The 25,556-nt window shown below is 46.3% G+C and overlaps 1 long non-coding RNA gene across 1 annotated transcript in view; it reads right to left on the reverse strand.

Moving 5' to 3' along the window:
• Nucleotides 1–1,043: 1,043 nt before the first annotated feature.
• LOC109280902 (uncharacterized) overlaps nucleotides 1,044–25,556 on the reverse strand; it is a 29,231-nt gene continuing 4,718 nt past the window's right edge. The window contains exon 2 of the long non-coding RNA XR_002087361.2: nucleotides 1,044–1,499. This is a non-coding gene — a long non-coding RNA (uncharacterized LOC109280902). The remainder of the gene's footprint in view (nucleotides 1,500–25,556) is intronic.

Raw genomic sequence — 25,556 nt, forward strand, 5'->3', positions numbered from 1 at the left:
TAAGTTGTGTGTTTAAGCATTTTTTAAAATGTCTTTATCTGCCTTTGCTTGTGCTGTATTTGTAGAATTCTTGGGTAGAAGCCATGTCTTGGTATCCCATGACTTTGTCAAACATGGCTTTCTCTGCTTGTTGTGGTCTGCACCCCTGTGCTCTCTACTGGTTGCTTCAGTTCCTCTAACTTGGGGCTTGCAAGGGAATTAATTTTACCTTTTTCTCTTACTTTTCTTCTCTCCCCTTAGCTTCTCCTTACACAGTTTCCTCTTGGCATCGTATGTCCAGATTTACTGTTTTCTAGAGATGGGCTTCAATCAAAGTTCTAGGCCTGAAAGACTTTGAAAGACTTGATTCATTAAAGTAATGTCAGCCTCTGAACATTCAAAGCCCTTCATGGGGCTGTTAGCTATGCTACTTCTTAAAGCCAATGGGGAACTGACACAGCCCAAATTCTCTATACAGTGATTTGAAAAGGTAAGAGATTAAAATCTAACTTAAATTGACACAGAATAAAATACATTCCTTCTGAGAGCTATGGCACTTTGTTTAACCCCCTCCTTGTCACCTCTTATGAAAAGATGTTGATAGAGAAAAGCACCAGAAGGCAAAGAACTCCTATGTTCTGTCCCAGCATTGCCACTGATTCACTTTGGTAAATCACCCTTTACCAGCCTATGCCACAATTTCCTTATTACTAAAAGTGGGTAGTAGTACCAGCCTCACTGGGTTATTATGGGACTTCAATAAACTATGCTATAATGGCTTTTCATAGCCTTAATAAAAAGTGCTGCATGACTTGGAAATGCTCTTATTGTACCCAACTTTTTCATTGGTTTTCTCTAAATCACTGATGCAAGAATGACCCTGAATTTTCTAGATTTTGACAATTTCAGTTAGGATTCCCTTTCCTTCATGTTATCTTAACATGCTTGTTTATGAGTCTTAATACAACGGGTATTTTATTTTATTCCGGTAAGTAGCTCTAATTAGATTAAGCTGTTTGTATAACCGACGGGTCAGATTTCTCAACTAAATTTGACATTTACAGTCTTATTCTGTCTTCTTTATTGGATTAAATCTGGATCAAGAGGAATCATTTACTGGGGCAACATTATGACAGGCACACAACAAAACTCCTGTGTGCTGTTCTTTGCTTCTCTCATGTGGGAGGCTGAGGCTTCTTTCATGTGTGACACTGAGAGATTTTACAGAGTGATTTGCAAACTTCCTGGCCATTGGTCAACAATAGCTTTTCTTGACTGAAAGTTGTAACCAGCAAAATCTGTTTTTTTGTAGTTGCTTATTCTGAACACCTTACAAATGCTTGTGAACTTTGCCTTATGGTTCTTGCCACAATCTTCCACTTGGTTGGCAGGCTGAGTATGTTCAGATACTGTACTTTCCTCAGAGACTTCTGGTGGTCTCTCCAGTTAGAGGTGATGTATGTTTATTAATGCTAACTCAAAGCATGCAAAAATCATGAGTCCTTTTGCAATCATGAGATCTAGAAAAAACAAAAGATGTGATTTTCAGTTAATTGGAAGATTCCTGGACCTGAGACTTCAAAAAACAAAACAACATAACAATTCCTCCCCCACACCAAATACCACAAGATATATGGCTGAAACACAGGAGCTGTCAAAATGTATTGCACAAAATGTATTGCCCATGATGTCTCCTTGCAGCTGTATGCCACAAAGGAAACTTAGCTACCCAACTCTCAGTGGAGTCCTGCCCCTACATCCCTGTGTGCCTTTGAAAATCTCTTCATAAAGGGGTCATATTGCTTACTGCAGCTCACTGCAGTCCTATTTCAGGTGTCTTGTTTTGCCCTGCCACCCCAGACAGGACTAGAGTGACCACCTTTTCAAAATGCGAAGGTGAGACACATGACCGCTCTCCCCTGGGTGGCATAGGTGAAGCATTGCTGAGTGGAGCCTGTGGGGGGCGGGAGAGGATGCAGGCTGCCCACTGCGGGTCTCAAGGCTCCCCACTCTGCTGCCCTCCCCCTGGTGGTCTCCACAGGCCAGGGGGCAGGACCCGGTGTTGGAGGGTGGAGGGGGTTGGTGCTGCAGCCACTGCTGGGAGCCCTGCATCAGCAGTGCCACAAAAGTGAGGCACCCCTGCCCACCCAGCAGCAGTGAGGGCAGTGGTGGCAGCATGGAGGTGTGCCCCCCACTGCTGCCAGGTGGCCAGGGGGTGCCTTACCCTGGTGGCATGGCTGGCATGGGGCTCCCAGCGGTGGCAGCACCACTAAGCCTCCCTCCCCTGCTCCGCCCCCCCACCCCCAGATTTGTGCATAGGCATTCCTGCCCCCATCCCTGGCACCAGCCTACCTGGGCAGCACCCCTAGCTCCCACCCCAGCCACCAATCCTGCCCCACTTCCTCCCACAATGAGGGGGCCTCAGTCTGTTCCCCCACCCTCCCTTCCCTGTCCCCGTATGCCCCATCCCCTCCGCAGACTTACCTGTAGGCAGCTGAGGGACCTGCTCTCTGCTGCCTGGCTGTATTTCTGGCACACACACACACACACACACACACACACACACACACACACACACACACACACACACACACACACATATGTGCACATGGCACTCTGTAACAGGGGGACTTCCTGCCCACCTGTTTCTGGGCTAACCACCCACCCACCTCTTTCATCTGCCATGCCTTGATGATACATAATTAATTATGTGTTAATTAGGCAGGAAGCTGCCCATTTTTGCACCCTGATGCCAGGGGGTGTTATCTGTGGCTCTGAACCTTCCCTACACCGCAGCCCATGCCTCACAGATGGCATTTAAGCTCTTAACATCTCTAGCCCCACACTGGGCCCCATAACCCTCTAGTCTGGACCCCAGCTAGATCCCTCCTAATCAGGTGGCCTACTCCACCCTCATTCTGGGCTGCCTAGTTCCCTGCACTCTTCCCCCTCTCGGGTGTGACCCCCCCCGCCCAGACCTTTGGGCACACAGGCCCCGGCCTCACCTCCAGGCCAGTCGGAACCGCGGGCCCTCGACTCCGGGCATCACTCGCAGTGGGCTTCTGGCCTTTTTGACCCTTCTGGTCCTGGCCCCAGCATTGAGCAGTCAAGGGTAACTTAAGTCAGGCTTCTGAGCAACTAGCCCACACTCTTTTACATGGGTCCACCTTTTCAGGCCCTACTATGGGGTTATTCACCCGGTTGTTGGGGCTGGGGTTATTAAGGGACCCCGACCTGCCTTTCACCAGGGTGATAACTGCCCTGGCATTTCCTGGGGGCTCCCGCAACACCAGGAGCCCCACCAGGCCACCCATCCTGGGCATGGTGCAGTTTTAGGTCATGCCCAGGACCAGGAGCCTCCAAACCATCCACATAAGCTCCTGTCCTTACCTCCAAGCTGTTCCAGAGCCAGAGCTCTGACAGCTGATGTCTCTCTCATGGCTGCCAGAAGCAAACTGCTGCTTCACCCTATATGTATCCTGGGTCTCAAAAAGGCTTCCCTACTCGAGCACCTGGCTGCTGCCTGCTCCAGCCCTTCAAGTGGCAGGCACCAACAATGCCCTACCACATACCCCCTGCATCCCATTCCCTGCAGCCCGAAACAGCCCCTTTCAGGCTGGAACTCTGCCAGCCTGCAAGGGGAAACCTACCATTTCCTGTGTTTTTCTCCTTCAGAGAAGAAAATCCACATTTTTTTTCACAGCAAACGGAAAACCTGGATCTGTGAACATCATACTGGGATTATAGCTGACTGTGTGGAGGGGAATCTGGAACAAATGCTGAATTATGAAAGGCGGGGACACGGAATACACAAGGTGCTGCAGCACTCTGGAGCGTTCTGCTTAGAAAGATCCAGCAGACTCGATCTGAACATAAGAAAATGCACCCCCATACATACCCTCCCCGCCACACACTGCTGCAGGATTGGTTTCTCAAACTGTATTCAACAGTATCCTACTTACTGATGCAACAATGGATGCCATGCATGAGCTATTCGTGTTGTTCTGTGTACACAAGCATGAGGTGGGGTTTATCCTTGTCCATATTTATCATTTATAATTGCCCTCAGCACTTTGTCAGCTTGTCCCATAGCGATGAAAACTCTCATGTCCCTTTGAAGACTTATAATGCAGAGAAAACACATAAGTGGGCCATTGAATTTCTCTGAATTCTTAATTAATAGAACAAAAAAGGCAGGAGGCTTTCCTACTTCATACCATGTTTAGATTAGGCAGCGTATATTCAGCCTCTCAAGCCTGTCCTCAAGAAAGAGAATGTGGCAGTTCTGTCACTAATCTGGTTTACCCAGGTTTTATGGTTTTGGATATACTCAGAGATGCTGCAATGACTCAGACTAAATTGCTGCTTTGTCTGAGAGACACGATTTCTCTGGGTAATGAGTTGATCATAGCTCTGATTAGCTTTTGCTGCAGTAATAATAACCAATGGGTGCTGGCAGCAATGGATGGTTGGAGGCTTTGTTAAACAGAAAACATGGTGAGGACCCTGCATGGCAAAGGGATATTAAGTCAAATGAATTAATGCCCAAGGGGATCAAATAAAGTTGCCTTTTCCTTCCTTTAGTTACACAGTTCCACTGCTCCATAGCAGGCTTCCCCCAGCTACTCTGGGAATCGAGAGAAAGTGAAGGTGACTTCAGGCACATTTGCCCTCCCCTTACTCTGGCAGTGCAAGGTAGGGCTCTGGGGGCCATGGAGTAACATTTGCCTAAATGTGAGGTAGTGAAAGGCTCTCCACACTGTTTAAACCCTACATATGGGTTATGGTGAGGCATCTGCTTGCACAAAAGACCGCCTCAAAGGTGACGGTCCAAGGTGCAGGTACCCTTTTTCTGTGCTGAAACAGAACTAGTCACCCTTTGTATAATTAGCTGTGTATGGCTGTGGCTGGCTATTTCAGCCCTCAGGGAATGGTAGGTGTGGCAGAGGCTGTGCAACACACACCCCGCTGGCACTGGGCCGGGGACTGGTGAAGTGTATGTTGCTACTGTGCTTCAGCTAAGAAAAGCCCAAATGAATTTCACCCCAGTCCCGTGTTCATTTTCCATGTGATCATTCACAAAGGTACGTGAGAGAACTCTTGTCTCCAGCAAACATGATATGAGAATCCAGCTGGATGAATAATACCAGTGACATGTTGTGCTACTATTAATTCAAACTGAAATTCCAGTTTGATCGGGCCATCTTCAAAGCCCTTCTGTGGTCATTCCTGTGCAGTTAAGTATTGTTAGCACAGGTGTTGGTGGAAAGCGAGCGCTAGGCTCACAAACTCGAGGGCCCCCAGAAAAGTCAGCTTTAAATGGGCTTTCCACAAGCATGTGCATTAGAAAAGTCACCAAGAATTTTTCTCATCCAGTCATCAGAGCAGAAGTGGTACCACATGATCGATGAGACCAATCACAACTGGAATGAGGATCAAATAGCAAGACAGATTAAAAGAAAAAAACAAAACTGTCAAATGATTTTGAATACCAAATATATAAATGACAAAAATGCCATCTGCTCATCTTTTGCCGACAAAGAGCAAGACTGTTGTTTGCCTACGTGTCCATGCCAGCCACCCACATCACATTTCCCCACCTCTGTAGGGCTGTGTGTAAACTGATACATTCATTCTCTCACCATCCCACAAAGGAACCAGTGCACGAATGCCCATTTCCACCCATTGCCCAGGGCACAGTTTATTAGGGCACAAAACCTCACAGGTACCATAGAAACAAAACAACTCCCTCCACCCAAGTTGTAGATTTTCCCCTAGCTTCTCTTGGCACGGTGGAAAGAGGATGAGTCCTTCCCCTAAAGCTGTTGCTGGGTCATGTATCAAAGGTACCTTTTCTTAGCTGTTTTGCTGCGTTCAGGCCTATATTCCTTTCTTGTGTAGATAGCCAGGGAATGAGTGGGCTGATGGGAAATGGGCAAAGCCTTGACTTCATGCCTAATGCAGGTTCAGAGGGAGAAGTAATCTGATAATCTGACCCTATCTCTGGGGTCACATTTTGACTCTCAGCTAGGGTGACCATCATAGAAGACGTTCCTGTTTTTGCTACTCTGTCCTCTGTCTTCTTTTGATATGAAACCTGATGCCTTTATGTCTTCAAGAGAAAAATAGAGGACATAAAGGCATCTCGTTTCATATCAATAGAGGACAGAGGATAACCAACTGTCCTCTGTGATGGCCACCCTACTCTCAGCTCTAGAGGCAGCACTAGCGCCTATTTCTGAGGGCATTGTATTCTTACCATCAGCCACTGAAGAAGTATATTTACCTTATAAATATTTTGTCACAAATTATTTGCTCAGCTGTGCAAAGAAACCTTGTTCCTCCAGTAACTCCTCACCCCACCTAACATCTATGACAAGAACCTAATGTCACCTCCCTGTGTTCCCCCAAAAGCTCTGGTGACAGTGCCAACTACCCCTTTTTCTAAGCCATAAGCAAACATTTGGTCAAGGAAGCCAGTGCCTTCTTGCTTTGCTTACAGCGAATGCCCATGGCAGTAGCCAACTGCCAGCTTTCTAACTCTATGTCAATATAATACTTTCCATGTCAACCTCACCAGCTTCTGGCAGGTCATCACTTAGCATGAGTCACACAGTATGCACTGCCAGTTGGTGTTATCATTAATGTTTTAAACCATGTTTAGTCTCTTCGTTTTCTGAGGCTTGTACATCACAGTGTTGAAACAAATAGAGGGATCAATTTCCTGCCTCATTTTCTTGTCCTGTGTTGATTTCCAGCATCTCTTTCTTTGCATCTCTCCCTATCTCAGTACCATTGAACACAAATGACTTGCTTCCACATTTCTTGCCCTTTTTGGTCTACCTCCAGTCTATTTGTCATCCTTCACATGCTATTAAGCTATCAAATCCCACCTCTGCTTTGCCTTAGATGTCAGCTTTTATCATCCTCTTCTGCACAAGAACTTTCAGACTTTTTCAAGGTCACTCCCTGTAGGCATCTCCACTTCATCGTCCTCCTTCAAATCATTTAATACTCACCTCTGCTTCCATGCTTTATATCAACAATGGTTAGGCAGCTGGTGTGCTGTCAGGATAACCAGAATTGCTTCATCATGTTTCCTCCTATTGTGTCAGGTGAATTGTTTCAGTTGATGCGTGAGGGTGGGGAGGGGAGAGGGCAAAAATGCAGACAGGGCAATGTTTAAAATGCTTTGCCAATTGATTTCCGCTTTACTGAATTGACTGAAAAAGTCTAAGCATTTTCAAAATGAAACATTTTGATTTTTAGAATTGAAATCATGTTCTCACTTTAAAAAGTTTTAAAATTTTGTTTGAAAAAAATGTTAAAACAATGCTCAGGTCTAAAAGAAAATGAGCCGAAATCATTTTTTTCTTGTCTATGAAAAATCTAAAGGTAACTTTCATTTAGGGTCAACCAAATGATTGTTTTAAATTTGTTGTAATTGCCAGCAAATTGTAACCTCTTTGAGAAAGAGAATGTCTTGTTTCTTACGTGATGAAATAACACCTAACAAGGTCTTTGCTCATTGCTGAAGTCTTGAGGCACTGGCACAGTACATGTGAACAGGTAGATCCACTTGCAAAAATTAACAGAAGTCCTTTCTCATTCATGTCACACAATAAAAGATCTCAGAAACCAGCTTTTTTAGTTGCCATCTTGTTCTGATCCAGTTGAACCATGTTATGGTTAGCTGAAAGTTCACTTGCTTCTACAGATAAAAACTAATGCTGATCATACAGAAGGTGGAATGCCAAGCTCTCAGATGGTATTGGTTTCCCATGTTTCTTTAGACTGGATTCTAGTAGGTTGGCTGGTTTCTTGCAGTTTTTTAGACAGTGGCATCAACAGGTGGATTCAGACAGGTGGTTTTAAAGAAAGCAGATTGGTCCCACTGAGAAGAAATTCAGACATGTGCTGTACTGGGAAGGGCAAAATCTAAGCCAAGTACCTGAGCATTGCCCCGACGTGACTAATGGAATTGGGGACAGCTTGGAGAGAATGATCGACATGGGGGCAGGAATGAGGAAAGCCAACGCAGTAAAGTATTATCTAGTAAGGGGATGTGCCACCTCTTCTGCTGGGCTGAAGCCCTCAGAGAGACAGCGGGGGAATGAGGGTGCTTTTGGGTTGAGCAACTAATGGATTTTTAAAAAAACTTTTGCAAAAAACCAACAATGTTTCAACAACATGGTGTTTTTCTAATTTTTCCATCTTTCACCTTTAAGAATTCAGATTAAATTATTGCACCAGATATCACAGCTGAAAATGCGTGTAGTGGTGTCAGCATTGTTTTTACATATCCACATCTCAGGCTCCTGGCTCACTTGATAATTTCTGCTGTAGTAAGACCAGGTATGAACAATGGGTTCTCCAGTACTATATTTGCAGGTTAGAATGTGACAATGTGGGAGGTCTCCAACCAGCCAGTGCTGGTCTCCCACCTCCCCTGGGCATGCTGCCTGCCTCTCTTTCCTGCCACACCTTGCTGTTTAGTAATTAGTTGGTAATTAGGCAGGAGGTTGCCCTTTGAGAGCCCTGATGTCTAAGGGCCAAAAGTACACGTTCCTACCATCCATTAACGTGTCGCATGCCTCGCAGATGTTTCTAACAGCTGTGCTCTGTTCTGGCCTGAGGCCGGGCCCAACTCAGCACAGTGTTAGGCCTCTCATATTCTGCCCTATTACGGGCCACACTCATACCACCTCCCTCTCACTGAGGCCTCTCTCACTCCACTGACTCTCACCCAGTCTCTTTCATACTGCCTTCCCTGGGCCTCACGCATACCATCCCTCCTGTCCCTGGGGCCACACTCATCCTGCCCTATCTTAGGGGAGTCTTCGGGCTTGATTCCCATCACTCCCTGGCCAGCAAGCACGCAGCCTTTTGGGCATCTCCTGCTACCCTTATTTGAGTGAGCGCTGGGCGGTTTACAGAACACTGGGCTGACTCAACCTATGGTCTCTCGCTGGGCCATTCACCCAGCTGCTCTCAATCAAGGGGCTCCTAACTTGCCCCATTGTTTACCTGTGACTCCTCCTCTGCCTCCCCCCAAATTGGCCTTAGGCCCACCTGCAACCTCAGGTGCCCAAAGGCTTACCTAGACCTAACTCAGTCCCCATGCTAGCAGGACCTATCCTCAAGCCCCCTGCTCACAGGGACCCAACTCACACCTCTTACTTGCAGTGCCTTATCTCATGCCCCTGTGTTCAGAGGGGCTCTCAACTACTGCTCTCTACTCGCCCCTCTCTCCAGGGCCTTATAACTGCCACCCTCGTGCAGCCCTTTAGGTGCCCCTCTGCACCCCACTCTGCACCTCCACCTCCACTGAGGCACGTACTCCGCCCCCTACTCTGGGGCCTGGGGTTGAACACCCCTGCAGGCTCAGGTGCCACTTATTGGCATGCCTGGCCCACAACTCTCCCTCTCTGGGGTCTTGCACCCCACACAGGCTCAGGTGGCTGCAGCTGTGCCTGGCCCCACTACCCACACTCTGGGGTCTTATACCCCACAGGGCTCAGGTGCCACACCAGGACATGCCTGACCCTCTATGGTTACTGGTGTTAAATAACCCACCCAAAGGCAGGAGCTGGGGTTAAGGCACCCCTCCTTGCCTTTCACTGGGGAGGTAACTGGCCTGGCATTTCCTGGGGGCTCCAATGCACCTAGGAGCACCACCAAGCCACCCTTCCCCAGCAGGGTGCAGTTTCAAGTCATACCTAGGACCAAGAGCCTAAAAGCCATCCCCATAAGCTCCTGCCCTTACCCCCTAGTTGTTGCGGGAGCAGGAGCTCCACCAGGAAATGTTTCTTCCTCTGCTGTCCTGGATCTATAGTGGCTGCTCATCAGAGATGGGGTATCCCCTGCTGCCAGCTCTTAAAGTGGCAGATACCAGATGTGCTCTGCCACCCACCTTCCCTCTTAGAATGGTTCCTGGAGGAGGCTTTTCCCTGCTGCTCCACAGACAAGCTCCCACAGAGCTTGCCTGCACTCTGCTGATGCTCTGCCATACAGAGATGTGTGTATAGGCATGGGAGAGGAACAACAGTGCAAGTCTCCATCCATAGAAATGACCCTCTTCTCCTAAGGACTCATAGTGTTCCTTTTATTGTACCATTTGAGCACCTCACTCCTTTTATGTGGTCACACTGTGAGTTAGGGCAGGACAGTACTATGACCTCCATATTACAGATGGGGAAATTAGGTGCAAAAACACCAAGGCACAAATTCTGATAGGTCTTTATGTGTCTAAATATCCCTGAGGATTAGGCCGAGAGTGACTCAGGGAGTCCATAGCAGGTCTTATAACAATACACTGAGCACATCTACATGTGTGCTTTAATGCTCATTAGCCTATTTTAATGCACATTAAAGTGTCACCAAAAAAAATGTGCTTTCACTAACGCACATTAAAATAGGCTAATGTGTTTTTTTCTAGTACCTCAGGCACTTTTACACACGCTCCAGGGGTGGAGAGGGGCACTTTAAATAGAGTGGCTCTGAGAGCTGCTATAATTAAAGTGCTGCAGTGTTTTGTGTATTAGCATCCCCATGCTTCAAAATGGTGGTAGGGGGCACTTGAACTAAAGCTCGTTGAATGAGCTTTAGTTCAAGCACCCTGCTGCCATTTTGAAGCATGGGGATGCTAATACACGAAACTCAGAGGCTGACTGGAGTGTGGTAATTATCACGCTCCAGAGGACTCAGTTAATCAAGTCTGCTCCGACGCATTGTAACTAGAGCGCATCAGAGCAGCCCCGCAGCACGTATACAGGCACCCTCACGTTGGAGGTACTAAATTTAATATGCATTAGCAAAAGTGCATTAAGAACTTGTAGACGTGTCCAAAGTCTCTAAACCATGCATGCTATGGGCCAGAATGTCATTGCTGTTGTTGTTATCATCCTACCTGGGTTTTAACTAGCCCTTTTCATCCATAGAGCTTATTCTGTGGCAGTCAGGAATAGAATATAGGTGTGAGTCCCGTCCCAGTGCTATATGCACTACATAGCACTGCCTCCCTGCCTGGTGTTAACTGTGCTGAGGTATCTAGGGAAAGGCAAGGGCAGGACTATTAAAACACTGGACACCACAGGTAAGGGCTGAAGAAGATCATCTGCCTAGTTAGCAGAGCTGTGCACAGACAGCAGCCTGTTCAGCACATGGCTGCGTCAGCTGTAGGCTGCGTAAAAAGCCCCGTGCTTTCAGGAACACTAAATTAACGACAAAATAAATAAATAAAGTGAAGAGCTCTCTCTTGTTATTGCGCTGCAGGCATCGTTTATTAGATGCTGCTGTACTATGGAGTCCTTATCTCTCCCTCCAGATAAAGTAAATCAGGACTCCAAATGCCGAGAGTATTCTCATTTGCCAGAGATTTAGCTGCCCTGTTCGTCTATGTTTTCCTAGACAGTGATTTTATTTTTAATTTTTACTTTAACCCTCAGCATCCTCATCATTCATGACTCCTGCTGTCAGGAAATAAAGGGCCAAAGAGGGATGCTCCAAGGTCTTTTGTTCTCACTGATGAATTGTCCTTTTTGTAGGCAAGGAGAGGATCTCTGTCAAGTGCAGATGCTTCAGCCATGTTAAATAGGTGATGCCTTGTGGAGCACAGAATCTGGGCCAGCTCCTCACCAGACTGGACACTCCCACCTCTTCCCAGGCCCGTTACAGTAATTAGATTTCACTCCCTTTGCACTTCTGCTTTCAGTGTTGTTCTTTGAATGTCTCTTAATGATTTTTCTGCTGCTGAAACACATCAAACATACAAATTGTGCTTGAAGTCATTGGGGAAAAAATGAGTCAACTCTGTTTTCCAGCCCCAGTAACTTCTACCTCCTCTCTATGGTATTTGGGCCAGAACAGAGAGGAAGGTAGGTCCCAGGTGGCTGAAGATGACTTAAATTTTCAGCTTAGTTGGCAGTACATTCACCATTGCTTCCTCTGGCATTGAAATACTATCTACTTGTCCCACTGACTTATTCTGTGAAGGGGGCCAAAAATGACTCCTAATTAAGGTCCGTAGCCTAGAATTTATATGTAAGAAACTCATTCACCTCTTTACTCAGCAGATCTCTTGCTGATGCCAAAGACTTTGCACAAAGAGCAAAGGGAGCATATGGCCCTTCTGTAATAACTCAACTTTTAGATATTGTCATTATTATTTAAGCACCTGACTGTTACACTCAGCCTCCCTCTGTGGGGAATTACTTTGAGGACCTTTCCCATCCTCCTCTCCATCTTTGTCTCTCATTTCCCCATCTTTATGTCCCTTTGCCTTGCTACCCTTTACATTTATCTCAACAGTCACTCCAGTTCCCTTCCCTCAATGAATTTTACTCTCATCTCTTCCATAATTTCTCTGCTAAAATTATCAGCATGGAAATAGTTGGTATTGAGGGAAAAAATGCAGTGTTTCATTTCTGCTTCTGTTAACTCCCACAGTACAAAAACACAGGGATTTTTTGCAAGGAAGACGCAGTGTGAGTTAAATACTGCCCCTCAGCATTGATTCTGAGGAAATTGGTCTTTCTCCCTCGTTTTCCTTAACTGAGAAATGGGGTTTAGCCTTTAGTTTCTACTATTTTAATGGAAGTCCAGCATGGTGTATGAAGAGATTGAACAAATGTATGTAACTATAGCATGATAATAAGTGACCTACATTAGCGATACTCCTAGGTGCTTCAACTTATTACCTGAGGTTCTTCACAGAAAACATTATCAATTTTTATTTTATCCCATGTATTGGGCATACCTCTCCTGGAGTCACAAACAGTCTCTCTCTCTCAACTGATGTACTGTATTTTTTTCTTGTGAATAGGACTATGTCTGGCACAATTCCCTTAGAGGTTTGCATATCGTTGTGGCTTTTTGACTCACAGTGTCTGATCACTTGACTTTTAAGATGCCAGGACTGAGTGTCACTGATCTAAATTGTAGCACAGACATATTAATGCTAACCATAATAAATATTCTTTATTTAGTTGGGAACCAAGGAATATAAAAACTAAACTTGCCATGTTGGTACATGTGCGGAGTTATGAAGGAAAAGAAGGTTACATAATTTTAGTGTGTAGATCCATATAGGTCTAAAGATGAAGACATACATACAAATATAGACTCCATGGCTTTAGTGAAGTTATTCCAATGTTAGTGACATTAAAGAGCAGCAAATATATTGTGTTCATTACTAAATTTTAAAGGCAAAGCAAAGTAGCTGTTCTGTCTCCCTGTTTCAGAAAAGTAGAAATTGGGGATTAACAACATCTCATTCCTTTTGAGGCTGATTTTGAGCCAGCTGCACCCAGCTATAAAAATTTTAAAAAAATCAAAACAAAGCAGCCATCACTTTAGGATAACTTTAGAAAGCAGCTCTGAAGCCTCCTAGCAACAACTGCCTAATTATCTCTGCAGGTTGGTGTTCCTGTTCCCAGCCCCAGTAAAGCATCCTGTCACCAGCCCTAACTCTTACAGCTGTAATTCATAAGCAGGTTTCTAGTTCCCAGCAGGAGCTGACTGTTACCACATATTTTACACACAAAGCAGAGTTTGACTTGAAGAGCTACAGAACCCTGGGCCTGTTTCAGACTTTAGCTATGGTTGGAGATGATTCTGCATGTTAAGCTGTGGTGACATCTGGGCATGTGTGAGGAATTAGGATCGCCGTGGGGGACCTGGGGGACTTGCATGACATCAGGCCAGGAGGGCTCCATGCACCACATGTAGCCCCTGGAACTTAGGGGGGTCTGTGTGCAGTGGGCCATGAGCACCCTGAGGGCCCACTGCTGGCTGTTGCCGTGGCCAGTGGAGACTGTGCCAAGGGGGGGGGGGGGGGAGGGTGGTTGAAGAGCCTAAAGATCCAGTGGCACAAAAATCAATTGCACAATGTGCACAAACCCAAATACATTTTGTATGGTTGGGGGGTTTATTGATGTTTGTGCCACTGGCTCTTCAGGCACAAACCCAAACACATATCCACAACCCCCCCCCATCCTCCACAAACCCCACACATTCACCCACACCCACCCACATACCCAATCACAACCCCCCTCCCCCCAAACCCCACATTCCCCTCACAAATCTCACACCCTGTGTGCCCAGCCACCAGTCCTGGGACAGGACCTGCTGGTGGGAGCTGCAGCCACATGGACAGCTGCTGCACTGCGGCCCTGCCCTGTGCTCATGCCTGTACTGGGACATGTGGCCCTGGCTTGAGCGGGGCAGGTGGGGCTCCTGGTCCTGGGAACCACTTTGGGGGTGTGATGGGTTGCTGGGAGGGGTGGAGGTGGCAGAGCAAGCGGGGGACTGAGGTGGCAGCGGACTCTGTGGGTGTACGTGATGGGCCAGGGGTGGCAGCAGAGGTGTGTGTGTGAGAGAGAGAGATGTGGAGGCCAGCGGGGGCACTCTGTGTAGGAGCTGCTGCCAAAGCAGGGCTTGGAAACCCCCTGCCCCCATAGGGTAGCCAGTGCCAGGGGAGGCCAGACTGGAAGGGAAGGGGCTTGCCCAGCCCAGTCCCTGAGCTCCAGTCAAGGGCTTCCCAGGAAGGGCATGGGGATTGTTGGGGCCTGGGCACAGGCTTAGAGAGCAGAACAGCAAGGGCTGGCACTGCTCAGAGCCACAAAGCAGCAGGTGGGACAGCTGCAGCTGGACTCATGTCCTGGTGCAGAGAGGGAGCTGCTGTGAGGAGGGAGCAAGTGAGGGGCAGGCAGGGGCTGTGGGTCAGGAATGAGGGGCACTGGCAGGGCTGTGTGTTGGGAGTGAGGGGCAAGAGCATGGGCACGGACAGAGCACCAGCATACAGTGCTGCTTAGCACCACAAAGCTGCTACAGGGACAGCTGCAGCTAAACCAGCAACCTGGTGAGCAAAGGGGGCAGGGGGAGCTCTGATTTTCTATGATAAAAAAAACAAAAGCAAAAGTATATAGATATTTAGAATGTATTTTATTATAATGATTAAGGCACTGGTAGGCTTCCAAACTGCTTTATAACTGTAAATATATCAATCAAACATTGCCCTACTGATACCTATATATATAATGGCATTTCATTTTAATCTTGGAAAGATATGGATTTTGGGTATTTTAACCAGAGAATTTGGGATTTTTATCAGAGAATTTGCAATTTTTAAACAGACAAAATCAGGATCCCTGCTGGTGAGGCAAGTGGAGAGACCCAGGCAGAGGAGCCTGGCCAAGGCCGGTGTTGGGGACCTAGCTGGAGGGCGGACAAGGTGGTTGACCTGGCCATTTGGGACCAGGAAGACACACTTTGACAGTTCAAAGCAGGCCACTGCAATGAGCGTATCTTCCGGGCGATAGATGCCCAGATGGCAAAGCTGCCCAGATGACACCAGAAGAATGGCAGCAGTGTCACACGAAAAAAAAAAAAGCAGAGCAGTGCACACGGGGGCAGCATGCGCCGCTTCTCTGGGCATTGCCGCTTCTCTGAGAAGCGGCGCATGCTGCCCCCATGTGCATTGTCCCCCATGTGCCACCTCTGGGTCAGCTGCCTGTGCAGCCAGGGCCCACTGCAGCTGACCCAGAGGTGGCAGGTGACTCTGCTGCAATGCCCGTACCACAGCCCAGGTGGCCATGTTGTCCCCATCCCGGTCTGGAAGGGACAAAGCCATGGGGCCGCAAGTCCAAGAGGGTGGATGCTGTTGCAAGTGGCAGCAGGTCACAGCCAGGCAGTAGCCCGCACTGCCAGACTGCTGCAGTGGGTAGAGGGTGCAGGGGCCACTCTAGGGCAAAGCTGCTGCAGCTCACCAGGGCAGCTTCTTATACTTCTGGGGCCAGCACAGGTGCTGGACCCAGCTTCTAGTTCCCCCTGGCTGAAGATCTGGGAGGAGCTGGGCAGGGTCAGTTTGCCCCAAGTGGCATAATTGGCTCCACACCAAAGTGCATGCTCAGGCATGTGTGCTGAAGCACAAATCTCTGGCACATATTTGTCTGCTGCTACTTGAGCTGCTGCAAGTGCATGTGCCTGCATGTGTGGACTTGACCAGTCAAAGGGGCCACATCCACAGGAGAATGGATGTTTGGTTCCCTGGGGACAGCTAACAGTGGGATACCTTGTGCTGCCACTAGTTGTCCCCAGGGAATGCCTGTGCCATGCGTCCTCTGGCACGGGGCAGGTTACCCCTGGTGGGATAGGGGAGGTGAGGGCTCTAGCAGCCTTCTCTGGGGTTTTGGAGGCCCCTTGGGGCTGCAGCAGCAGAAGCAATCCTGCAACTTGGAGCCTTGCCAGCTGCTGGAGCATGGCTCCCACCTGCCAGGCTCCGGTTTTGAGTGGCGCATGCTGCCCCCACATGCACCGCCCTGCTTTTTTTTTTTTTTCCATGGGTTTTTTTGACCTCTGGATATCCCTTTCTCCCTTGCAGCATGGAGAACAGCTGAATGTGTGGTATGTGGTGCCGCACATGTCTGCACTGCCACATACCGCATGGCCATGCTCGTCTGGCTGCGGCCAGGGGGGCAGGATCCAAGTACATTCTGTCCATATCTGACCCACCTAGGTTGGCTGATGTGCTTCAAACCTGGAAGTTCGTCAGTGGGACAGTTCTGAGATCATTCCCATTAGTTGCCCTTAGTCTCCCTGGAGTCCAAGGACTTGAGATTGGGTGCTGGGGATGAGCCAGAAGCAGAAAGTATATGCGTGAACTTCTGGATCTGGACTATATAAGCAGACTTGAGTGGATGGGGTACACTTAGCCCCATCCTTTCTGGGTATGCTGCTTTCCTTTTCCACGTCCTTGTGACTAGATATTTAGCAGAATTTGCAGATTCACTGAAATTTGACAGGGCCGCAGCATGAATGCTTCTGCTATGGCCTTGAACTTGTAACTTCTGGGCTATCAACCACGCACCTTAGCACCCACATCACCCTAGTCCCTGGGTATACTGCTAATATGGTATGGGCCTCAAAGATCCAGCTGTAAAATGGCCACAGTAGTACTTCTGTAGATCACAACTGTATCATCAGATTAGGGATTCTGAGATAGTCAGATGCTGTAGTAAGGGGGCTATCAGACCACTACAGATAGCAGAGTGTTTTGTAAACCAGATCTTTTTAGCTTATAATTATGTTTCTGTTTAGTTTATAATAATTTTATTATGAAACCTCAGCACAAAGGGATGAAATGGGCTGGCCAATCACAGCTTGGAATGTTGCTCTTATACTTAGTGGCTGGGTCTCGTGTTCTGAAATCTAACTTTTCCTTTAAAAATAGGTATGTAGCCTGGCAGATGCAAAACAGTTTTCACAGTATCAACTGAGTATATTCAATGCTTCCATCCAGGAGGAGCACACACCAATTGCTGAAACTTCCTTAGCCTGACGAAGGGTTTTTGAACCCGAAAGCTTGCTTAATAACTATTCTCCAAGTATTTGGGTTGGTCTAATAAAAGATATCAAATTCACCCAAGGAACCTTGTCTGCCTATGTCCTTAGACCAACATGGCTACAACCTAAACCCCTGTATTCAATGCAATGACATCTGCCTGGGTAAGTTTGGAACCCAGACATCAGGGAGGATCAAACTGCTCCAGTCAATGCATCTAGTGTTAACTCTGAACCTTAATGATGATATTTCCAGTACTGACAATATGAATAGGCATTGGTGCTTCCAAATAAGTTGACATATCCTTCTACCAAATTTTTAAACAGCTCTCTACAGAGAACTTTTACTTTCTGTGTAGCTGATGAATTAGTTATAGTCTGAAGCTGAAAACCTAGCTAGCAGAGGAAGAAGAGTCTGGCCACAAAAGCCAATAGAGCAATGCTCTCTGTAATTTAACCTGGAAACAAGATACAGCATACAAAGGGTCCAGAGGATATGGAATCTTTCATTGCCATTGGAAACAGAGCTGAGCTGCAAAGTTCAGATCCAGATATGGAGCTCTGTAGCACAGCATTATCCAGAATCAGGACCAGTTCATTCCTGAATCATACACTGAAAGGTTATTTTGGGGATCAGTTCTCCTTTTACTTATACTGGTATATATTAGAAGTAATGCACTGGGGTCAACTGAGTTATACTTGGAGAAAACAGGCATAAGTGACACTATAATTGGTTCTTAATGTGCATAGAATTTAGGGGCAGGGTTCAAATTACACTTTGACTCTTGGGGAGGGCGGAGGCGGTGGCAGAGAGAAGCAGCAGGGCAGCCTGGGCGTGGGCTCTGGGTGGCTACAGCAAAAAGCGTCTGGCAGAGATGACAGGGAGGGGCTGCTTTTCTGCCGCGCTAAGCAGCAGTTTCTGCCTGGCTGCTAGGGGGGCTCTTGTCTCTTATGGGGGGGCTCAGCCTCCCCAGGTCCCCACCCTGTAATTCAAACCCCGTTTAGGGGTGAATAACTGAATGTCACAGCTGGTGTTCATGATTTCTTGGAGCACACAGCCTAGTTCTTAGCAGTTCAACACTGCATTCACTCTCTGAAAGAGCTGAATTACTCTTTTTACAGTTGGGGGCTTTATTGATTTTTGTGCCACTGGCTCTTCAGGCACAAGTTGCAATTGAGGCCTCACTGTGCTGGATGCTGTACAAACATGGAGTGAGTGACAATCCCTGTCTTCAGAGCTCACAGTCTAAATACAACAGTAGTAGATGAGAAAGCCATTAGCTGGGGGAGGATTAGCTTTAAGGAAAAGCCAAGGAAGGGAGAAGAGATCTTGAGAGGGCTGGGACAGGAGTCGTTGTAGGTAAGGGGTGGGAAGCAGAGGCAAAGGAAGGAGTTTTCAGTGAGACTGAAGTGGAGGGACCAAGAAAGCCTGATATTTGATGGCTGGAGGTCTCATCATTTTAGAGGATTCTTGCAATTGTGCTTCATTGCCATGAGAGTTGTTGTTCTGAGCCCTGCCTCCATCTTGATTGGCTTTGTATCCTAAAGATCATGGGCTGCTCTACAAGCTGAAATGCCCCAGCATCAATTAGAGCAATTCTTGTGATGCCCTTATTCATGGCAGCAACTCAAGTCCCTGCCTATGGGCTACTTTAATCTGGAGCAGCCTAAACTGCCAGCGGTATTGCCTATGGAGACTCTTTCTCCTGCTCCCCAAAACACCCACTCCTGCCCTCTAGCATGGCCCCTGTGTGAGGGCTTGAGAAGGGGGCAATGTAGAAATGCGTATGGTAGCCTCGCGCTGTGCCCACTGCGAGGATGCTCCCTGGATCCTCGTGGTACAGTTTGATGCCTCCCCTCTGTGAAATAAAGCAGTGCATTAGGTCTGAAGTGGGGGATGAAATCTCTCCCACTGAGTCTGTTGCTAGGAGATCACAGCAATGAGCTTATATCATTTGGAATGTGCATGTACATGTGGGGTAAGGCCTGTTCAATCCTCTGATCTGATGGGATGGGATCTGATCCATTCCTGAGGGAAATGGATTTTTATGAGTCCTGAGAAAAGTGATCTCTGGCAGAAGCAATTCAGGGAAAGGACAAAATCACTTTGACTCATCCATTAGCTGGTGGGATTTTTGCCAAGCGCTGTAAGGAACTTTCCAAGCACCTCTAAGTGCATATTCAGGGTTCAGTGCCTTGGCAGCTTGTGGCATTACCACTATTCCTTGAGCCAACCCCTTGTGACAATAATGGGGTGAGACTCCCACCTCCCACTTTATTCCCTCTCAAGAGGTCAGTGCTGAGGGTCTCAGGGAGTGTCAGAAAGATCCATCTCTCTCTTTTCAGCCTCCCTGCTGGGAGTGAGCCTTTGCAGCAATCCCAAACAAGCTCCCTTTCTAAAAGTGTCCCTATTTCAAGCCTGTGATGCTTCCAAGTGTGACAATGTGTGGGAGGGAGGCTCTGTATCAGATGCGGCACTAGCGCAGCTCTCAGTTACATGAGCCTGCAGTATAAAGCAATGGCACAATAATGCCTCATTGGAGAGCAGCCCTTCCTGGAACATTAGACTAAAAAGGCAACACTGCAGCACAGGCTCTGGTCTCTCTAGATTGTGTTCCTGGAAAAGCTGTTCCATTATTGATAAGGGCCCTACTGACATCACCCGAAGACAATGAGGCTCTTGCTTCCCTTTAATAATTTCTTACTCAGCAGATCTCTCTTTTGCTCAGCAGAATCAGCAATGCACACACATCAGCTGAAATACAGTCTGCACCATAGGGAGAGAGGACTCTGTGCAGCTTTTTTGTTCCTAAACCATAAAGCAAGAAATACGCAGGCATTCCACTCAGGGAACATTATTTGCCAAAGGCTAAATGCTGTGTTGACCCTTACTATAGGGCTTCTTCAATGCTGTGACCAGAACAATGGTTGTTGTTATTGCTCATAGCTGCTCTTGGGTTCCATCCAGCTCTTTACCCACACACTGCCCATGTGGGTTTCCCAGTATGGATAAAGGCAGACCAACACAAGTGCACCTGTGTCAGTTCAGCACAGCAAACCCTATTCTGCCTTGTCAAGTTTCCCCTGGCTTTGCTTAGGGTGCAGATCTAACTGACTGTTCTTGTACAGGGGATGCAGTAATTTTACATTCCCATTAGTGGCCATAATGTTTCAAATCACATATGGTTTAGAAGCTAAGCAAAGCTGGCACCTGAATCCCAACCCATTTGCTTGGGTTTTAAACTCCAAACATGTGCTTAAAAAGTCCATTCCAGGTGGGGCCCAGGTTATCGTTTCTTTTGTGAGGTTCTGGCATGGTCGAACCTGAATCCAGAGGTTTATTTGTCCCTCAGCCTGAATCTGGATCTGAAACCTAAAATAAATCAGTATAAGCAGTGTCTTCTTGACCCAACTGTATTGTTCACTGACATTTTTGAGTCCCCTGCTGGTGGCTACCATGCCACTAACTAATGGGATCACTGGCAATGCTGCATCCCTAGGAGCCTAATGACTGAGACTTGCTACAGATGCAAGACATAAGATGTTATGCAGGCAGGGCTGAATGTCACGCTGAGCCATCCTGTCAACCTGAAAGCATTAAGCCTGAGACCTGTCATAAATTCCACCTGTTGCAACAAAGTCAAGACAGCACAACAACGTGCTCCCTGGGGGAGGCTCATTTTGAGCATGGAGTTTCAGCCTGTGGCTCCCCTTGTGCTTGAAAGATCTTCAGTCCGAGCTGCTAAACTCATTGCTGTCCTGCCTCCATTCGTGTTTAGCAGCTGGAAGAATGCATATGTTTAAGCAACCTGTTTGCCCTTCAAAGAGTAAACAGCAAGGCTCTATTTTAGCGTTGCTCCTGTGTTAAAGGTAGGTGTAAACATAAGGTTGCCATTTGCACTTGGTCACAGGGACAGAGTCGATTGTCAGCAGGGTGGTAGATGCCACTATGGGAACCAATTTTTAAATAAAAACTGTGTGTCAGATCCTCAGCTGATGTAAAGCTGCAAGACCTGTAGATCTGACCCCACATATGAAAATATGCATCAGAAATTGTAAATGTTAAAATATACTATATAGTCCTAGCTCTTTCATCTACAGGATCTCACAGCACTTTGCAAATTACATGCATTCAGCGCCACAGAAAAGCAACCATCTCTGGGCAGGGGGCAGTAGTCAGGTAAACTATACCATGGCGGGTGAAGGAAAAGGAAATTCTGGTCAAAGAGACTTGAACTTTCCTGATCCTCTCTCAGTGGTGTGGAATCTCTAATTCCTGCATAGAGAAGGCAGCTCTCTGATTTCAATTTTTATTTGAATATCTCCACAACAATAAGAGCAAAGCATCTGGGAAAGATGGAGGGCTGACTCCTGCCAGCCAGGTTGTGTTCCACTGAATCTAGTTATTTCAAATCTGATGTGTTGATCTCAGAGCAATCTTCTCCAGGAACGTTCGCTAGGGGCAGGTGCGGCAGAAAGAGGGCCAGATGAATATTCAGTGATTTTGAAATTTTGCTTAAATTTACCTGCATCTCATTTTGAAAAATCAAACAGAAGCGCACTTTTCTCTGTCATCTCCAGGATAACCTAGGTCCTAGTTGGCCTGGATTGGCATTGAGAACTGTGCAATGAACTAGAATGATCAATTAACAGTCTGAACTGATGACATTCATGAAAAGTAGTTGAAGAAGCTAACTGTACCTATTTCGTCTTTAAAAAGGGGCTGATGTGTTTTGCTTTACTCAAGCTAAATGAAAATTTGGGGTGGTTCATCTTTTGCTCAAACAGATTTATCTTTCCCTAACATTACCTGCATTTTTCTCTCTATATGAATTTTTATTTTATACAGGTTTTCCTTGCTTTGCACAGGTTCTGTATGTGCGATGACCCTTTTTATACCAAAAATTCATTATATGCGAGGTCAATTCACTCTTATGCGATCAGCGTGGTGGAAGCCCGCTGTCAGATGCTTTGTGTGGTGCTTTGTGGGAGTGACATGCACCAAAATATAGTCTCCTGCGTGGATCTGTGCTCCTCGCTCGTTGTCTGCAGCACATGCTTCCGTAGTTGCCATCCCCATTATGACAGTGCCCTGTGCTTGTGTGCACTGTCTGCTGTTGGTGAGTACCAAAATTGTCTTGTAAAAGTGGTAGAAATGGGTCTGGGGGTCAGTACAGTCGAGGTCTTGGAACATATCCCTATTTGCATTGTAAAGTGGGTTCTCTTTATGTGAATTCGAATTATGCACTGTTTTCCAGGAATACAGCATAAAGTGAGGGAAACCTGTACTAATATACTGATCTTTTTGTAAGAAGCACTCACTCATGGCATCTGGGCATAGGAAGTTAATGAATTATACCCATACATTTATTTGAACTCCTCACCATAGAAAAAATGACAGCGTTAAGCCCTTCAGCATTCTTTCATCATTGTATGATCCCAACAAAACTTTTAACAGCCCTTGGATTAGCTCAACCAACTACATTAAATAATTTATTGATGGTTCATGATCCAGTATATTCTTGATCGCAAATATGTATCCTGCATTGTGCCTGGAAGGTGGTTGCTCAGATCCTGGTGGGGCACACAATGGAGTGAGTTCTGTAGTTGGACACTTTCCCCTGAAACTCCAGTCCCTCAAAGATGCACAAAGACCTCTCAGGCCCTTAGCAGAGTAATGGAAAGTGTCTTTGAAGCAGTGTCAGTAGGGTATGGAGGAACCAAACTGATATTTTTAACAGCTTTCTTGCTCTAGGTATAGTCAATCCAGCCTTGGGCAGGAGATGAACTTAGATGACCTCTCCTAATTCCTTCCATCTCTGTTTTCTGTGACTCCACCATTAAAGCAGCCATCAGTACCACGTGGAGGAAGCACTGCTCAGCTCTCAGTTTTGAGAACAAACAACCTTGACACTGTGACGCTGCTTTCCTCTGTGCCATTCTTTTCTGACAAGTAGTAGCAGTTACCAGAAACCATCCTGGTTTATTCTATGCCTTGTAATACAAACATAAACTGTGCTGAATTCTTGCCATAGTCCTTTGAGCAATACTCCTGACTGCTGCAGAGTTTAGTATTAAGATTGGCAACACTATCATGTCTGAAGTAATCTGTTCCATTACAGATATTTATAGCATGCCATCCTACAAATCAAAGGCAAGGGTTTGGAAACTAAAGGGATGCGACAACCTGATAAAATCAACCCACTCACTCAGAACTGAAGCTGACACTGAGGGGGTTCATTCCCCTCACTCTACCTTCGTATAACTCCTTTCGATGCCAGTGCGAGTATGCATAAAGCAAGATTAAGGTGGCACAAATGGGAGACTTCACTGAAGTCAAATTGAGCTATTCTCAATTACACTATGATTAAATCAATGTCTTTAACTTATGCCTGATCGTTACCCAGAGCAGTTTTAGGACCCCCTTGCCTGAGTGGCAGAAGGTCGGGGTCTATTTTATACCCCATGAGAGGACAATATGAGGAAATCTTTTCTTCCTCCTTTCTCTCTTACTTTCAGTTCTGTCTGTACTCTCCTCTAGCAGGGCCTGTGAGCAATCTCAAAGGCCACTGTACATTGCCCAGGAGTGACTCAAGGCCCGCAACTTTTGTGCAGTTGATTTACACTTGAAAGCATTTGTTTTTACTGTGGAAAAGTCCCCACCTCAAGGCTCACCTTTCTGGGTCTGAGCCCCAAAATGAGCCACATCAAGCAGTCTTTTATTGTTAGTGGTCTGAGTTGAATAAGGAAATCCCTACCTATTTTTATAACCTAGGAGTTTTCTCCAGTTTACCCCAGGGTCCTGCATTGTGGTATTTTGCATTTTTGCAACTAGAATGTCCTACCATTAATGGGATCTCTGCCCATTTAAATGAGAGATTTCTATTGCAGGTTTCAACAAAGGAGAATTTTGCCCCCAGAATCCTGGCTTTTGTAGCTTGAAATCAAAAAACATAATAATGATGTGATCTAAATGCAGTGCTATGGTTTAGGTAGAAAGAAGTAGGTACAAGCCCACGCACTTGTTACTCTTGTGTTCAAGGGAAATTGGAGTCAAAGTTCTCAGTAGGCTCAAGCTCTAATTTTGCACTGGGTTTTATTGTTAATTTTGAAAAGTAGAACACATAGAATAATAAAACATCCATTATGCACCTATTAAAGCAGGCTCCACATTAGCGTATAGCTTGTGCAAGTGTTTCATAATGCTGTTATTGCAAATAAAGTTGCTTTTTGAGGACAACACATAAAGTGATTTCAGTTCCCCTGACCTATGAATGACTTGCAGTTTAGACAGATTTATGTTATCTACTTATTGATTACCTGACATGCCATTTTAATCTCTAAGAAATTCAAACATTCCTCCTCAATCATATGGACTCCTTCAGATCATTTTATTTTGGGGGTAAATAAAGCATTTTTTGCCAGGTTGTTTAATTGCCTGGCATATGGGCCTAATTCTAACATCATGTGGGTCTACACTGGTGCGGTTTTATTTACTTCAGTGAGGTTACTCTTGATTTGCCCAGAATAGGCCCAGAAATAGATTTGCCCATAAATAGGCCCAGAAATAGATTTGCCCATAAATAGGCCCAGAATATCTGCTTTTATAAAGGCATTTTTTTTAAAAAAGGACTGAATGCTTTGAAAGCATTTAGATATTATGGTCCCATTGCCAAAGCTCTGTAAGTGCCTCAAGAGAAGACTGGTAATGGTTTAAGGAGCTTTTAACCAGTTAATCACTGGTTCAACTCCCTTACAGGTCAACAGTAACTGAAAGTCATTTCTGCCTTCTGGTTGTTCAGTATATGTAAACAGTAAGTCGAGGGTCTCAAATCTTAGCAAATGGTTGTTCACAGCACAAGTGCTACTGTCACACACCACTTGTTGGCTGTCTGAACAGAAGCAATGGGCCTGTCATATATGTCATGGAGTCCAACCCAAAATTTCACTCTTCCAGGCTTTCAGTCCAACTTTTTTCACTTGTACAGCATCCATTTAAACAAACTGACACCTCCATATATTGTTTTTGTCTTTGGAAGATTTTCTTGTCAACCACCTAAGAATGCATTTAGAAATGGCAGATTATTTACCGATCTCAGAATCACCATGGTCTGACATGTGGATGCTGAAGTTCACGTTCTGTACGAGTTTGGCTTTTCACACTTTGGCAAACTGCTGAACATTAACGTGCGCTCCCGAAATAAAGCGACTTCTGTACATCAGGGTAACTGAGGCCC

The sequence above is a fragment of the Alligator mississippiensis genome, chromosome 9 (genome assembly GCF_030867095.1).
Source record: "Alligator mississippiensis isolate rAllMis1 chromosome 9, rAllMis1, whole genome shotgun sequence".
Classification (NCBI taxonomy): Eukaryota; Metazoa; Chordata; order Crocodylia; family Alligatoridae; genus Alligator; species Alligator mississippiensis.